This window comes from Euprymna scolopes, chromosome 26, assembly GCF_053919585.1.
Source record: "Euprymna scolopes isolate OS-2025 chromosome 26, ASM5391958v1, whole genome shotgun sequence".
Lineage (NCBI taxonomy): Eukaryota > Metazoa > Mollusca > Cephalopoda > Sepiida > Sepiolidae > Euprymna > Euprymna scolopes.
The window spans coordinates 103,067,968-103,084,433 of NC_136507.1; the positions used below are offsets into that span (position 1 = coordinate 103,067,968).

Below are 16,466 nucleotides of genomic sequence, written 5' to 3' on the forward strand. Positions count from 1 at the left end.
CCATGTGTTAACACCTTTGTTGACAAGATGAAGAGGTGAAGCCCATTCACTCTTTGAAGGGCGAACTATGCCTAACTTCATCATTTGCTGAAATTCAGCCTTGGCCGCTGTTACCTTTTCTGGTGCTAAGCACCTAGCTTTGCTATGAACGGGCGGACCATTTGTTTCGATATAGTGTGTGGTGGAGTGTGGCAAAACGTCCCTATGGAAAGAAGGCACTGAAATTGGAGGGTATTCCTTCAAGAGACTCAGAAAATCGTCATCCTGATTTGCATGTGCCACTGCTGGACACAATGGAGTACCAGTCCTAACTACCCCACACGCTGTGAGATGCGTTTCTGGATCTTTCAGACACTGGCCTGTTATATCCACCACCAAACCGAACGCCTGTAAAAAATCGGTACCTAAAATAGCACTGTCTACATCCGCCACTATAAAAATGTGGGTAAATGTTCTATGCAGGCCTAAATTAAGGTCCATACACTTCTCCCCATATGTGTGTATTAACGAGCCATTCACAGCTCGTAGTGTGAATTTACAGGGAGGGGATTTCTTGTCGGCTGCAGTCGCAGGAATGAGAGACACCTGTGCCCCGCTGTCCACCAAAAAGGACGTACCTGAGTTTTTGTCCACCACATAAAATAGGCGGCCTGAACGAGATGCACCGACAGTTGATGCCGCATTCTTCTGTCGGTTTAAGCTTTTCCCGAACTCTTGTAACTACACGGTGGGATACAAGAATTTGCCTTCTCCCCAAATCTCTTGTGCTTCCAGCAAATGGTCCTATCCTGCCTCCGTTCTCTGGAGTGGCTGCGCGCACCCCCCCACCTTTGCTTATTCTCGAGGGTAAGTCTCGCGATGTCCTCCGCCATTTTGTTCATGCGAGCTTCCAATCTGGTCTGTCCCTTCATTAGTTTGGAGAGTAGCTCGTCTTTCTCCGATGTCTGAACGCCAGCCACCGTTGCCGACCGTGTCAACATTATATCGGCAATATGGTCGGCTATCTCAGCCACTCGTTCCACTGGCATAGATTCATCTTGTGCAGCTATTACCACCTTATACTCGGTTGGTATGCGCTGTAGGAAGATGTGTTTGACAATTGTCCATTGTCCCTTCAGCCAACTTCTGCAGGCGCTTTAGAAACTGTGACGGCGTGCTATCCCCCATCGTTTCCTGTTCTAATAATTGTGAGATTCGCCTGTGTGCTGAAACTGACACAGCAGTTGTCACTCTTTCTCGTAGGGTGTCATATGGTTTCTCCGTGGGAGGAGATATAATTAGGTCTCTCACCTCGACGATAGCATCCTGAGGTAATATAGTCGCCACATGGCAAAACTTTTCAGTCTGTCCTGATATCGTTTTCTGCCGAAAATATAAATCTAGCTGTGCGAAAAACAAAGCAGGGTCATTCCATACATCCGTTGGAATCAGACTGAATGTGGGCAACGCCATTTCACATTTATTTATGATTTTTATTATTATTATTTATTTTTATCTTATTTATTTATTCATAGCGACAGTTAGCTAGATGACACCGTATAGTAGTAATAGTAGGGACAGAGCAAGAGGAAGACGAAGTGTGACGTAGTGTTCACATCAGCCAATCACGAGACTGGCGCCGCGTGCAAATTGAAGAAGACGCGGTCGGCCATATTTGTTGTGCGAGAAAAATGTGAATATCCCAATGAAAGGGTAACGATACTTGTATAAAATAAATCTCGGCACAAAAACGTAACTAGTCATTATTTTTTTATTTTTTTATTTTTAACTTACGTACGTAAATGTTTTGTTTATTTATTTTTAACTACTCTGACGCCGGGATTCATGTTATGGATTATTTTTATTTAAAAATAAACTTTAATTTTACGCATTTTCCTTTTGTTATTAAAACATAAAAAGAACGTTGCTTTGCGTATTCTATGTTGCTAGTTTGGGTCACCACTGTTGGTACGGGTTTAGGTTCTTCCAAGTCCCAAAACTACCGACCAGCTTTAATAATTACTAAACGTACAACAAGTATAAACGACAAAAATTTATTAACAAACATGAAAACATGACAACACTGCAATTCAGAACATTAAGGTAAAAAGATTACTCACTCCAATAGTGGGGTTTACGGGAGGAGTGAGGACTGTATTCTAGAGTTGTACTCTGCCTGTCCAACATTGTCTTTTAGGAGAAGAACTTTTTGCGTCCGTGCCTCATGTGTACGGACTCTCCTCTTCTTTTTTCAAGGGACCTCACTCCTTACCCTATACCGATAATCCGGTGCTCTTATTTATTCCCCTACACAGGTAAGTATTTGGTTACGAAGTAAAGTAATGCATTGCTTTCTTCAATTATTAACAAATAATTAACATGGCTGACTTGGGTATTTTTTTACGAACTGCCTCAGCGTAGTATAAACACTCCCCAACCACCCCATGTTAAGAACGGCTTTCGGAATAAACACTCCCCGAACCTCCCGATGTCAAGACCGGCTTTCGAGGTTGGGGTGTTTATTCCGAAAGCCATTCTTAAAATGGGGAGGTCGAGGTGCTTATAATACGCTGGGGCAGTAGGGCGGGGCCGAGGCACGTCGTAAAAATTTACCCTGAACTTATTTACGAATAAAAGACAAAATGTGTTGTGGTTAATTACTTTTTAAAATTAGTATTATTTAATGTTATTGCATTTTTTTATTTCAATAAACAATATTAGAGTTTTTTTTTTGTTTTGTTTTTTCGATTTCAAAAATACAAATCACGGAAGTCACGGAACGAAGATATCATATTCCAAAAATTACGTAAATTGGATCAAGCATTTTTTTTAAATTGGAAAATCAAATTTTATTAGGAAACGAGACGCTATATATATTTTTTTATCAGTCATGTTTTAAAAATAAGGGATAGACAACTCAATTCCAACTATCGAGATCATTATCAATCTTGTAATACATACAATTTACTCTTAAAATCGTAAAAAAAAGAGGTGAATGTAAAGTGGTTGTCCATCTGCAAAGGTTGTTTATTCCGAAAGCCGTTCTTAGCATGGGGAGATTGAGGGTGTTTATTCCGAAAGGCATTTTCTTATTCTTCCTGTAATCAACTTCTTAAAGGCAAGTCTTCGGGTGGTCCTCCAGTCCACTTTCACCAAAATGATTTTCTATACAAAAATATATATGCTTGCTTGATTAATTTGCGTGATTTTTGGAATATGACCTTTTCGTTCCGTGACGAGTATCTACGTTATGTACATATATTTTTAAGTCGAAAACACGCACAACTATCAAATAATTATATTAATAACTGAATCGAAAAATAGGATATAAAATCGTTCGTCAATTTTATTAAAACATCTGTTTTAATTGTACGTAAATACGTTTCATTCGTATTACCTATTATTTTTTGACTTTATGGAAGTCTATCAAAGTAATGTTTTTTTTTTTTAGTTACTTCCCTTGTTTGCGGCCATTTAAAAAAAAAAAAAAAAAAAAAAAAAAGTGTCGAATTGTTCGGAATCATTCGGATATTTCCGGTGGAACTCGACCTCGAATTCGTAACCGTTTTGAACGACAACGGAAATACCCGAAGATTGCCGATACTCGTTTTTGATGATAGGCCGCCATATTTAATATCTTATCAAGGTATGTCTTCATTTTTGTATTATTTTCTATTATCGCCTTTTCCTTGATTTATTCCGGTCGCACAATCCACAAGAATTGGTGGAAATCCAAAAATTGTTTAATGGCTAATTTTCTTAGATTTCCATGTGGCAAACTTTAGGCGAGAATAAGATGAACAACTATTTGCCGCCATGTGCTTTCTCTAAGTTTTAACGTTGGCGACATTTTTTTTTTTTTGTTCATTAATTTATCTTTTGTATTTTTCTTTATATTTATGAAAATAATATATTAAAGTTATAATTCGGGATAATTAGCTTTCTTTGTTTTGTTTAAAAAAATATTTAGAAATTTTTTTTTTTTCAATTAATTACTTATTTCCGTAGATTTTCTTTTTTGCATTTGGGGATTCTCTTTATTCTTTTTTAGAAAATCTTTCTCTAGTTTTAAATTTTAAAGTGATTATAAAATGATACTTTTTTTTTTTTTTTTAATTTCTTTCATCTTAATTTTACCTTCCGGTAATGTTTCTTAATAGTTTATTCCTTTTTATTTCTCTCTTTTGAAAAAAAAAAAAAAAAATGCTCTTATTTCTAACACGTCAGACTTTGAGAAGGGGGGGGGGGGGCTGGTCTCTTGTCCAGATTTCTAACCATTCACTTTTTTCTTTAAAAAAAGCAAACTAAAAGCCCCTCCGCGCACTTGCTTTTCTTCAGTCCCCCCCCCCCCCTTAAAAATTGGCGCACTTGTATTAAAATGGAGATTAGAGGTAATTTCATCTAAAGATTTTTATCTAGAACTAATATATAATATATATATATATATATATATAGGTAGCTTTATAGGATCCGAATAGTTTTCCTAGTTTAAACTTTAAACCCTAAAACAATTTTACGTTTTTATAATACCTTTTTAAACACAAATTATTAAAGTTAAATTTTTACTGTAACGGTTTTTTACAGACGGGAGTGATTCTATAAAATAACCCTTTTTTTTTTTTTTCCAAGCCTTTAAAAGACTGCGATCGAAATAATGGCTGACGTACACGAGTGCTCTCTACCCCTCCAGCGAAATACTCTAATATGTAAATTTGTGCATTGTCAACCAGACTCAAAAGTTTATGAATAGAAGTATTATTTACATTTTATTTGCTAAATATAAAGAAAATCCAGGTTTGTATTACAATCCACTGAGGTACTTTTAAGGCCGGTCTCACGTCCGTATATAACAAAATAGTTTGTTGTAGATTTGGGTGTGCTAAAAACGAATCTGAAAACCGTTTCGGTCGAAAAAAAAAAAAAATAATAATAGTTTTCATGATATGAAGAAATGGTGCTAATGCAGAGAGTGATCCGCGCTATTTTAGAAAACGTATTTCCACGTTTAAAGTTTTTTTTTTTTTTTCTCAATTGTAAGGTTAAAGTGCAGGATACAAAATACCCTCCCCTCCCCATGTTAAGGATGGGTTTTTAAATAATAACGTTATTTCAGCACGGATCACTCTCTGCATGAGTACCGAAGGAATTACTTTCGAAAAGTGGGTGATCACTTTTCCATGTAAATTTAACTTAAAATGAGCACCTACTTTCTGGCCACCTGAAAGAGGGGGTATTTTTTGTTTGATTTCTTTTGCATAGTATTAACCTCTGAACTCTGGGACTATTTTCCATTTCACAGCCTAGCCTTCGTTTACGCTACGCGCGAGCATAAAAAAGGCTGTTAAATGTGCACTCGCGTACCAAACTGCTTTGTCACAGCGTATTGACGAAAAATAAAAATTAGTCGAAAAACAAGTAGTTTTCCAAATATTAAACCATGTAATTCTATGTTATCACGGGTGGCCGTTTTGTACGCGCACGCGCGTGCACATGGCCTACGCCCGCTGCGTTCAGGGGTTAATACTACTATCGCGCGCTTGTGCGTACAAAAATGGCCAGCCGTGATAACATAGAATTATATGGCTTCATATTTGGAAAACTACTTGTTTTTCGTCTAATTTAAAATTTTTGCCAATACTACACTGACAAGGCAGTTTGGTACACGAGTGCACATTTAACATCCTTTTTATGCTCGTGTGGTTAACCTGTACGGATAGGGTTCCGAGTTAGCGGAAAACTCGTCTGACGTAAACGGTGTCGAGGCGAAAAATTACCCCTTCAATAAAGTGCAGAGTTGTTAATTTGAAAAAATAAAATAAATAGTTCAAATAATTAGTATTTTGGGGTTTGTATTACTGTACACAGATTCGAAAAAGTTATCAAAAAACAATATATAACAAATAAATGTTATCAAAGGCAAGATAAGTTACTTTTCTACCAAACTGGGTATATTTTTCGTGTTTTTATTCAATGTAACATGTTTATTCAGCTCGAAAACCATACAGTGTTTACCGATGTATTGGAAAATTCAAGAGGGCGTCTGATTCTCTCTTTAACCCTAATATTTCATAGTCCGAAAACTAAGCAAAATAAATGTGGGTTGATAAAAGTTGTAAATAAAATTCAATATTATGTAAAAAAAAAAACTTTCTGGATAATTTTTTTTCTCGGTAATATAATTATTCGAATTACAATAACAACAAAAAAAGATAATTTTAAAAAAAGCTTTAAATGATATTAATGTATTTATTTGCGGTAATCTCCAAAAATACCGTTAGGGCTTACAACATGGCCGCCAGAAGAGTCATGTGATCCGGTTGATCCAAAACATGAATCGTGCAAATGAACGCAAACTTGAAGGCAAATGAACGCAGCCTTGAAGGCAAACTTTGACAAACAATCACAATTTGTTTGTATTTAATTTTTTGTTGATATAATGTGGTTATAAAAATAGGCAAACTTTGAGAAACAATCTTAGGTTGTTTTTAGTTAAAACAGTGTTTATAAAAAGTATTTTATTCAGAACAAACAAGTGGCCGTTTTTGATGTGGGGTAAAAACCAGCTCCCCTAAAAGTAGGCAAAAATGGGGCACTCTGGTTACCAAAAATAATAATTGTCCCAGTATAGAGGGTTTCCCCTCCATTGACTGGTACAAATTATCTTAAGTGCAGCAATGCAGCATCTGCAGAACTACGCAATATGAAGTTTAAATGGATTTTTTTTTTTTTTTTTTTTTTTCGTTTTGATTTTATTATTCAAATTGATATAGGGTGGTCCTTATGTTTGGCGCTTTTTTTTCAAAAATTTACGGAGGCTTGTAAAGAACATTTTTAAATACATGTGTCAACAGAAGACGTTAGAATTAATTTTATTAACTCTAGTCTGTGTAGTTCGTTAATAAAAATGCATTTGTTTTACAAAAGGTAATATTTTTATAGCATAAAAAAAAAAAAACGTAACTCGAACGCTTATCCACAGAAATTAACAAACACACGAAATGATGATGTCACTATTAAAATGTGCACTATTGACGTTTTACACATCGCCGTCGAGGTACCTAGAGCACTAGCACTAGTACCGATTAATTAAAATGCATTAAAAAAAATTTACGAAGTGCCCAGCCCAGCGTATTATAAACACCCCAACTTCCCCATATTAAGAACGGCTTTCGGAATAAACACTCCCCCCTCCCAAACCTCGAAAGCCGTTCTTAACATTGGGAGGTTGGGGTGTTTCACTGGGGCAGGTCGTTAAAAAAAAAAAAAAAAAAAGATACCAAACTTAAACTACGTAAAAAGGTAATCTCCAAAAATACCGTTAGGGCTTACAACATGGCCGCCAGAAGAGTCAACAAAAAACTGCGAATAAAATATATAAAACTCGTAATTTCTGTTTTTAAAGTGGGTTGTCAATTTTCTTTATGAAATATACTTCCAAAATAAACTATTACAGTCGTTTAAAACATAATAGAAGTATTATTTTTTATTTTTTAAAAACAATGTTTACAAAATGTCTACGCACGTTTGTAGACATTTTGTAAACATTGTTTTTAAAAAATAAAAAATAATACTTCTATTATGTTTTAAACGACTGTAATAGTTTATTTTGGAAGTATATTTCATAAAGAAAATTGACAACCTACTTTAAAAACAGAAAATACGAGTTTTATATATTTTATTCGCAGTTTTTTGTTGACTCTTTTGGCGGCCATGTTAAGCCCTAACGATATTTTTGGAGATTACCCCTTCACGGTGTGATAAGTCACTTCACCAGTTCACCAGTGAACTTCACCACGCGCCTGAAGACGGTGAAATGGCATAAAATAGTCCCAGAGGTTCATACCATGCAAAAAGTAAATTTGCGACAGGTTTGATTATCAGATCCGTTGTCAGCGACCTCGAATATCCTTATATATAAAAAAAAGAAAAAAAAATTAGAGTAGTCGGTGTTTTATTGTAGCGTAAGGTAATAATACCAATAAGGAAAACTCTTTGGTGTATGCACTCGTCACGGAACGATGTCATATTTCAAAAATCGCGTAAATTGATCAAATAGTGTTTTTGTTTTAAGAAAATCAAATTTTATAACTAAGCGAGACGTAGTGATTTTTGGTCGGCCATGATTTTGATCCAGCATAAATAAAGGTAACAATTCGAAGTATCGAGATCAGATTCAACCTTTATAATGAATATATTGGTATTTTTAGGCCATTCAGAAGTATAGTCGAACCAACCAGACCGCCAGACCGGTGTCAATTGAAAATTGCTTGATGTACAAATGTTGCGTGTTGCGCTAACCAAACCGGGCGGACTTCCTTGTTTAGTTTGAATTTTCCTGCAGCCATATTTTAGGTGTTTTTTGTTTTTTTTTTTACACTTCAAGTATTTTTGCTTACAAATATTTTTCAATAAAAAGCAATAAAATATCATGGCGTAACGGAAGAATGTGCGACTCTACATCCGGCCATACCGGTGTCAGGTGAAAACCTCGAGTGGAACAAAGTTACAAAACCGGAGTTCTGCTTTAAAAACAAATTGACATGAAAGAAATATGAAACCTTTTTTTGTTTGTCCCCCCCCCCCCCCCGTATATTCCGAAAAAAAAAAAAACGATTAAATTTTGCATTGGGATGAAAAATATATGTATTGATCTAATTTAACTATTATTAGAAAGAAAAAAAAAGAATACAATGTTTTTAAGTGTTATTTGGTGGGGTATGTACTATTCAGGTCGAAAAAGGAAAAATTAGGAAAATTCATCTAGTAGAACAACTATTGTGTTTTTAGTAAAAACAAGTAATCTAAAATATTTGTTCCGAGTTATGTTACCTGTGTGAACTCTTTACCGTCTACTTTATAAGATCTAAGAAAAATACAATTCACCTAATTTTCTGTAAACATTACTTACTATAAATAACTTTCTACTCAGTGAATTTTCGTAATTTTTTGGATATATTACTATCTTCGACATGGCAAGTGGGGGTTGTATTACTGTACACATAGATTCGAAAAAGTTGTCAAAGAAAACAAATATATAACAAAGGAATGTTATCAAAGGCAAGATAAGTTAGTTTTCTACTAAACTGGATATAATTTTCGTGTTTTTATTCAATGTAACATGTTTATTAAGCTCGAAAAGCATACAGTGTTTACCGATGTATTGAAAAATTAAACATGGTGTCTGGCTCTCTCTTTAACACGGTAAGTTCGGCAACAGGTGTTATAAATAATAAGCTAGACAAAATACTGTTAGAAATTCGCTCAATATATATTACCGTGACATAAGTTGACATATATTCAGTTAGGTGTATCAGAATTTTTGTAGGAATTTTTGACACCCCTAACACGAAACTGCAAATAAAATATAAAAAAATCGTAATTTCTCTTTTAAAGGTGGGTTGTTTATTTTCTTTATGGATTATACTTCCAAAATAAACTATTAAAGTTGTATAAAAAGTAATAGAAATATTTTTTTTTAAATAGTAATGAAATTAATTGAATGTTACGAGTTCAGTATTTTTCAATTTTTAAACTTTAAAAATCTATCAAAATTTTTCTATTGATTCTATTTTTACGATATTTTCAGGGTCAATGTGAAATTTTATGATCTTTCCAATAAATCGAATATAATATTTTAGACAAACGTTTTTTTTTTTTTAATTCACGCCCCCCCCCCCCACCATTTTCAAATGTCTATTAAAAAGTAAATAATTAATTTATGTACCAAACTTTTATATATCACAAATTGAAGATAAAAGATCAATGAATAATATATTCAAATTTAAAACAAAAAAAGTAGTGTTTTTTAGAAATTTACCTGTAAAGTCCGAAGTTTAAAACTAAAAAAAAACGTGTTTTTTTTTTTTTTTGTTGTTTTTTTTTTTTTTGTTGTTTTTTTTTTTTTTTTAGTGAAAACTTGGTCCTTGCTCCTTTAATTGAAAAAAAAAAAATAGGGCTTGAATTACATTTTTCGAGGAGTTATAAGCTTCGAAAGATAGCGGGTGGAATTATTCAATAGTTTTCACGAAATTTCTGACACTGCTAATATTCGGTAGGTTTTTAATAGTATTTTATCTAGTTTATTATTTATAACACCTTTTCCGAAACTATACATATATGTATTATATACATATAATATATTATATGCATATATATGTATATTATATATATATATATATATATATATATATTATATTTTATGTGAGTAAATGACATAGATATATATTATATATATGTGTATATATATATATTAAATATATATTATATATATATGACATATATATATTATATATATGATATATATATGACATATATATATTATATATATGATATATATATTATATATATATATCATATATATGTATATGATATAAATATATGTGTATATGATATAAATATATGTGTATATGATATATATATATATATGATATAAATATATGTGTATATGATATATATATATATATATGATATAAATATATGTGTATATGATATATATATATATGATAAATATATGTGTATATGATATATATATATGATATATATATATGATATATGATATATATATATGATATATATATATATGTATGATATATATGGTATATATATATGATATATGTATATGATATATATATGGTATATATATATGATATATGTATATGATATATATATGGTATATATATATGTATATGATATATATATATGGTATATATATATATGATATATATGATATATGTATGGTATATGTATATGATATATGTATATGGTATATGTATATGAGATATATATGTATATGATATATATATGTATGATATATATATGTATATGATATATATATATATAAATATATATGATATATATAAATATATATATATGATATATATATATATGATATATATAAATATATATATATATGATATATATAAATATATATATATGATATATATAAATATATATATATGATATATATATATGATATATATAAATATATATATATATGATATATATAAATATATATATATGATATATATAAATATATATATATATGATATATATAAATATATATATATGATATATATAAATATATATATATGATATATATATGAAAGATATATATCTATATATATATGTATATGATATATATATGAAAGATATATATCTATATATATATGTATATGATATATATATGATATATATATGAAAGATATATATCTATATATATATGTATATGATATATATATGATATATATATGAAAGATATATATCTATATATATGTATATGATATATATATGATATATATATGAAAGATATATATCTATATATATATATGTATATGATATATATATGATATATATATGAAAGATATATATCTATATATATATGTATATGATATATATATGATATATATATATGAAAGATATATATCTATATATATATGTATATGATATATATATGATATATATATATCTATATATATATGTATATGATATATATATGAAAGATATATATATATATATATATATATGAAAGATATATATGTATATGATATATATATGAAAGATATATATGTATATGATATATATATGATATATCTATATGATATATATATATATATGATCTATGATGTATATATATGATATATATATATGTATACATGTATATATATATGGTATATGTATATATATATGGTATATGTATATATATATGATATATATATATGTATATATATATGGTATATGTGTATATATATATGGTATATGTATATATATATATGATATATATATATGGAGATATATATATATGTATATGGATATATATATATTCATGTATATGGATATATATATGGATATATATATATTCATGTATATGGATATATATATGGATATATATATGGATATATATACATGTATATGGATATATATATGGATATATATACATGTATATGGATATATATACATGTATATGGATATATATATATGTATATGGATATATATATGGATATATATATGTATATGGATATATATATGGATATATATATATATATGGATATATATATATACATGTATATGGATATATATATGTATATGGATATATATATGGATATATATATGGGTATATATATATTTATGTATATGGATATATATATGGATATATATATATACACGTATATGGATATATATATACATGTATATGGATATATATATGTATGTATATGGATATATATATGTAGGATATGGATATATATATGTATGTATATGGATATATATATATATATGTATGTATATGGATATATATATATATATGTATGTATATGGATATATATATATATATATATGTATGTATACGGATATATATATATGTATGTATACGGATATATATATATGTATATAATATATTGTATGTATACGGATATATATATATGTATGTATACGGATATATATATATGTATGTATACGGATATATATATATGTATGTATACGGATATATATATATGTATGTATACGGATATATATATATGTATGTATACGGATATATATATATGTATGTATACGGATATATATATATATGTATGTATACGGATATATATATATATGTATGTATATATATATATGTATGTATATGGATATATATGTATGTATATGGATATATATATATGTATGTATATGGATATATATATATGTATGTATATGGATATATATATATGTATGTATATGGATATATATATATGTATGTATATGGTATATATATATGTATATGGATATATATGTATGTATATGGATATATATATGTATGTATATGGATATATATATATGTATGTATATGGATATATATATATGTATGTATATGGATTATATATATATGTATGTATAGGATATATATATGTATGTATATGGATATATATATGTATGTATATGGATATATATATGTATGTATATGGATTATATATGTATGTATATGGATATATATATGAATATATATGTATATATATATGCATATATATGGATATATATATGATTATATATGTATATATATATGCATATATATATGTATATATATATGATATATATATATATTATATGACATATATTATATGATATATAGATATTATATGTATATATCTTCTGTAATACTTGAGGTATTACCACTCTATCTGCGTACATTAGAGTTTCATCGCACTTTGAAAATGGAAAAACTGTTAATCCTTTCCTCTTCTTTTCTTTTTGTCCCACTTGTTTTTTTATCTTGTTAATGTATTCATCTGTTCTTGCTGCTTTCTTTATTTCCTCAAGTGTTACCGGAAGTTCCCTAACAGTATTTATTAATCTATCTGTTAGTTCATTTTCTTTTTTTAGTGCAGCTATAACAGTTTCTTCAAGTAATTCAGTTTTATTTGGGATCAACCTGGACAACCCATCTGCGTGTGCAATTTTGCTGGATGCTAGGTGTTTCATTTTAAAATTGTAGTTTAACAGAATCATGCTCCATCTTTGTAACCTATTAGCTGTATGAGTAGGAACTCCTTTTTTGGAACCAAAAATCGATAACAAAGGTTTGTGGTCCGTTTCCAATATAAAAAATCTTCCATGGATGAACCTATGAAATTTCCTCATGGCGTATACAATTGCCAGACCTTCTTTTTTTATCTGACTATAATTTTTTTCTGCGGGTAGCAAAACCCTTGAGGCATGAATAATTGGTTTAGTCGAACCATCTTTGAGTCTGTGTAGTAGTACAGCACCTAAACCGTATTCGCTCGCATCTGCTGCTACAATTAATTCTTTTTTCGGATCGTAGTGAGCTAGTGCTAAATCCGATAACAGACATTTTTTAATCTTTAGGAATGCTTCATCACATTCTTTTGTCCAGAGCCATTTTTTATTCTTTTTCAATAATTCGTTTAAAGGTGCCCTTAGTTCATGCATATTTGGGATATAAGAATTATAATAATTTGCTAGTCCCAAAAATGACTGTAGCTGCACTATATTTTCTGGTCTAGGCATGTTTTTGATTGCTTCAGTCCTATTAGGATTAGGTTTTCTACCATTTCGATCAATCACCTGTCCCAAATATTCAATTTTGTCCATCCCAAAATTACATTTTTTGAGAGCCACTTTCAATCCATAGTTTGATATTCTCTCGAATACTTTGCCAATGTGGATCTTATGCTCTTCCACATTTTTACTTCTTATAAGGATGTCATCTAGATAAGCCATAGCAAAATCCAAACCTGCTAGCATTGTATCCATAATTTGCTGGAACAAATTTGGGGCTACTTTTAAACCAAAAGGCAAACGTTTTAGTGAAAATAGTCCCTTATGGGTATTTAATGTCAGGTACTTAGCACAATCTTTCTGGACTTTTACTTGCCAATACGCTTCAGACAAATCAATTTTTGTAAAAAAATTTTCTTCCGCTTAACTTCGAAAAAATTTCCTCTGGGGTAGGAAGCGGGTAGTTATGCTCCTTGAGACAATCATTTAGACCTGTCGAAAAATCCGCGCATACCCTGATTTTATTATTTTTCTTCTTAACGTAAACCGTGGGTGAAGCCCATTCAGAGTAGTCCACTTTTTCTATTACTCCAATATCTTGAAGTCTCTTTAATTCTTTCTCTATAGTTTCTAATGCTGAATATGGAACCTTTCTTTTGGGTTTGAAAACTGGTTTAGCCTCGTCCTTTAGTTAAATTTCACCTCCGTTTTCGTGCAGCAACCCAAACCTTCAGAGAATACCTCTTTAAAATCTTTTTTTAATTCGTCAATAAACTTTCCTGGTAGTTTAGACTTTTCTAAACCCGCCAGACTTACTTTATTGCAAAATGAGCTTATGGGTTTTCCCCATAAATTAAAAAGAATCATTAAGTCTATACCGAACAAATTAGAATTTTTCCCCGGTACGACATATAACTTGGTTTTCACAGCATTCTCCTTTAGAGACACATTGGTAAAAAATTCACCCTTAAATTTTAGTTTATTTCCAGACACACTTCTGGCAATTTTTTTTTGTATTTTGTAACTTTGGAAACCCAATTTTCTTCGTCAATTATACTTATGTCGCTTCCCGTATCTAGAAGACAGTTCACATTACAGCCATTAATTTTAATTTTAATATATTTTCTTTTATCACACCTAGACTCATTTTTAGAACCAATGGTCTTTATTTCTGCTTTTCGGTATTTTCCTTTCCTGCATACCGTTGATTTATGGCCTTTTTTATTACATTTGTTACATATTTTGTATTTAAAGTAACAATCTTTAGTGAAGTGGTTTTTTCCCCCCACATGTCTTACAGGATTTTTCGTGTGCACATTTCATCACCCTTTCCATTTTTTTTCCATATTTTTTTCTTCAAAATTTTTTCCTTCGATGCTTGTATTGTCCTGCTTTAAATTTAACAGTTTATGACACTTTTCCGTAACTTTTTGTAACGTTATTTCTGTGTCTTGGTTCATAATGGATAATATCCTTGAACGAATATCCTTATCTTTAGAGGCTGTTAAACCTTGCACAAAGATTAGACTTTTAAACATATCCTCTTTGAGGTCTTTTAATTTAAAGGATTCACAATGAGCATTCACTTTCCCTGCATAAGTAATAAAATCTTCGTCCTCCTGCTTCGTGATATTTAAACATTTATAACGTGTATAGAATAGACTATCTCGTTCACTGAAAATGTTTGACAATATTTTTATTGTTTCACTAAAAGAAATCTCTTCAGGTTTCTTGGCAGGATAAAATTCGTATACTTTGTATTTTCCTGAGATCCAAGTTTTTGAAGAAGAAGGATAATCTTCTCTTCATCTGTCCAAGACTGACATCTCTTAGCAAAAATATTTTCGTATCTCCGAAAATATGCCGGAAAAGTTAACCCATTTGTCGGCTTGTATACAAATTCGGATAAAGAATTTGCTATTCCTTCAGGAGTGAAACGACAGTCTTTCTGCTGCGTTAAAATACTCTAGTATTTCGCTTTGCTTCAATTGATGTTGCTGAAGTAATTCCATTTGTTTTTGTTGTGCAAACAATGCCGATTGCATAGTTCTAGTGAATTCCGCTAATTGCTCCATGTTAAAAAAAAATTTTTTTTTTTTTTTTTACAAAACCACACAATTAAACAAAAGATTAACTCATATGTCCTATAAATTCAATGAATTAAAAGCACAATGTCCTTCCGAAGAGAAGAAGAAAAAAAACACTTCCAGCCAAATAAAACTTGAAATGGACACTTTTTTTTTTTTTTAAATATTCTTTTAAAAAAAAATGTTCGCTTCAAAATGTCAATTTCTTTCTTTTTTTTTTTTTTATGACCGTAACCGACTGAAACACTTACTTTTTAAATGTTGGCTCTGTCGAAGTTTTCCTTTTTCTTCTTCCTTCTTTGGATTTCTTTTGTTTTCTGCTCGTTAATCTTCTTGTGTGCTTATTCCTTCGCTTTGTTTTTTAGTAAGTTTTGTTCGAATTCTTCGTCGCCAGTTGTTATATCATAGATT

General features: G+C 30.2%; 1 pseudogene across 1 annotated transcript in view; it reads left to right on the top strand.

Annotated features, from left to right (window-relative positions):
* The first annotated feature begins 3,485 nt into the window (after nt 1–3,485).
* The window catches only part of LOC145248319 (ELAV-like protein 1-B pseudogene), a 38,910-nt pseudogene continuing 25,929 nt past the window's right edge, over nt 3,486–16,466 (top strand). The window contains exon 1 of the transcript XR_013863363.1: nt 3,486–3,625. The product of XR_013863363.1 is annotated as an ELAV-like protein 1-B pseudogene (transcript). The remainder of the gene's footprint in view (nt 3,626–16,466) is intronic.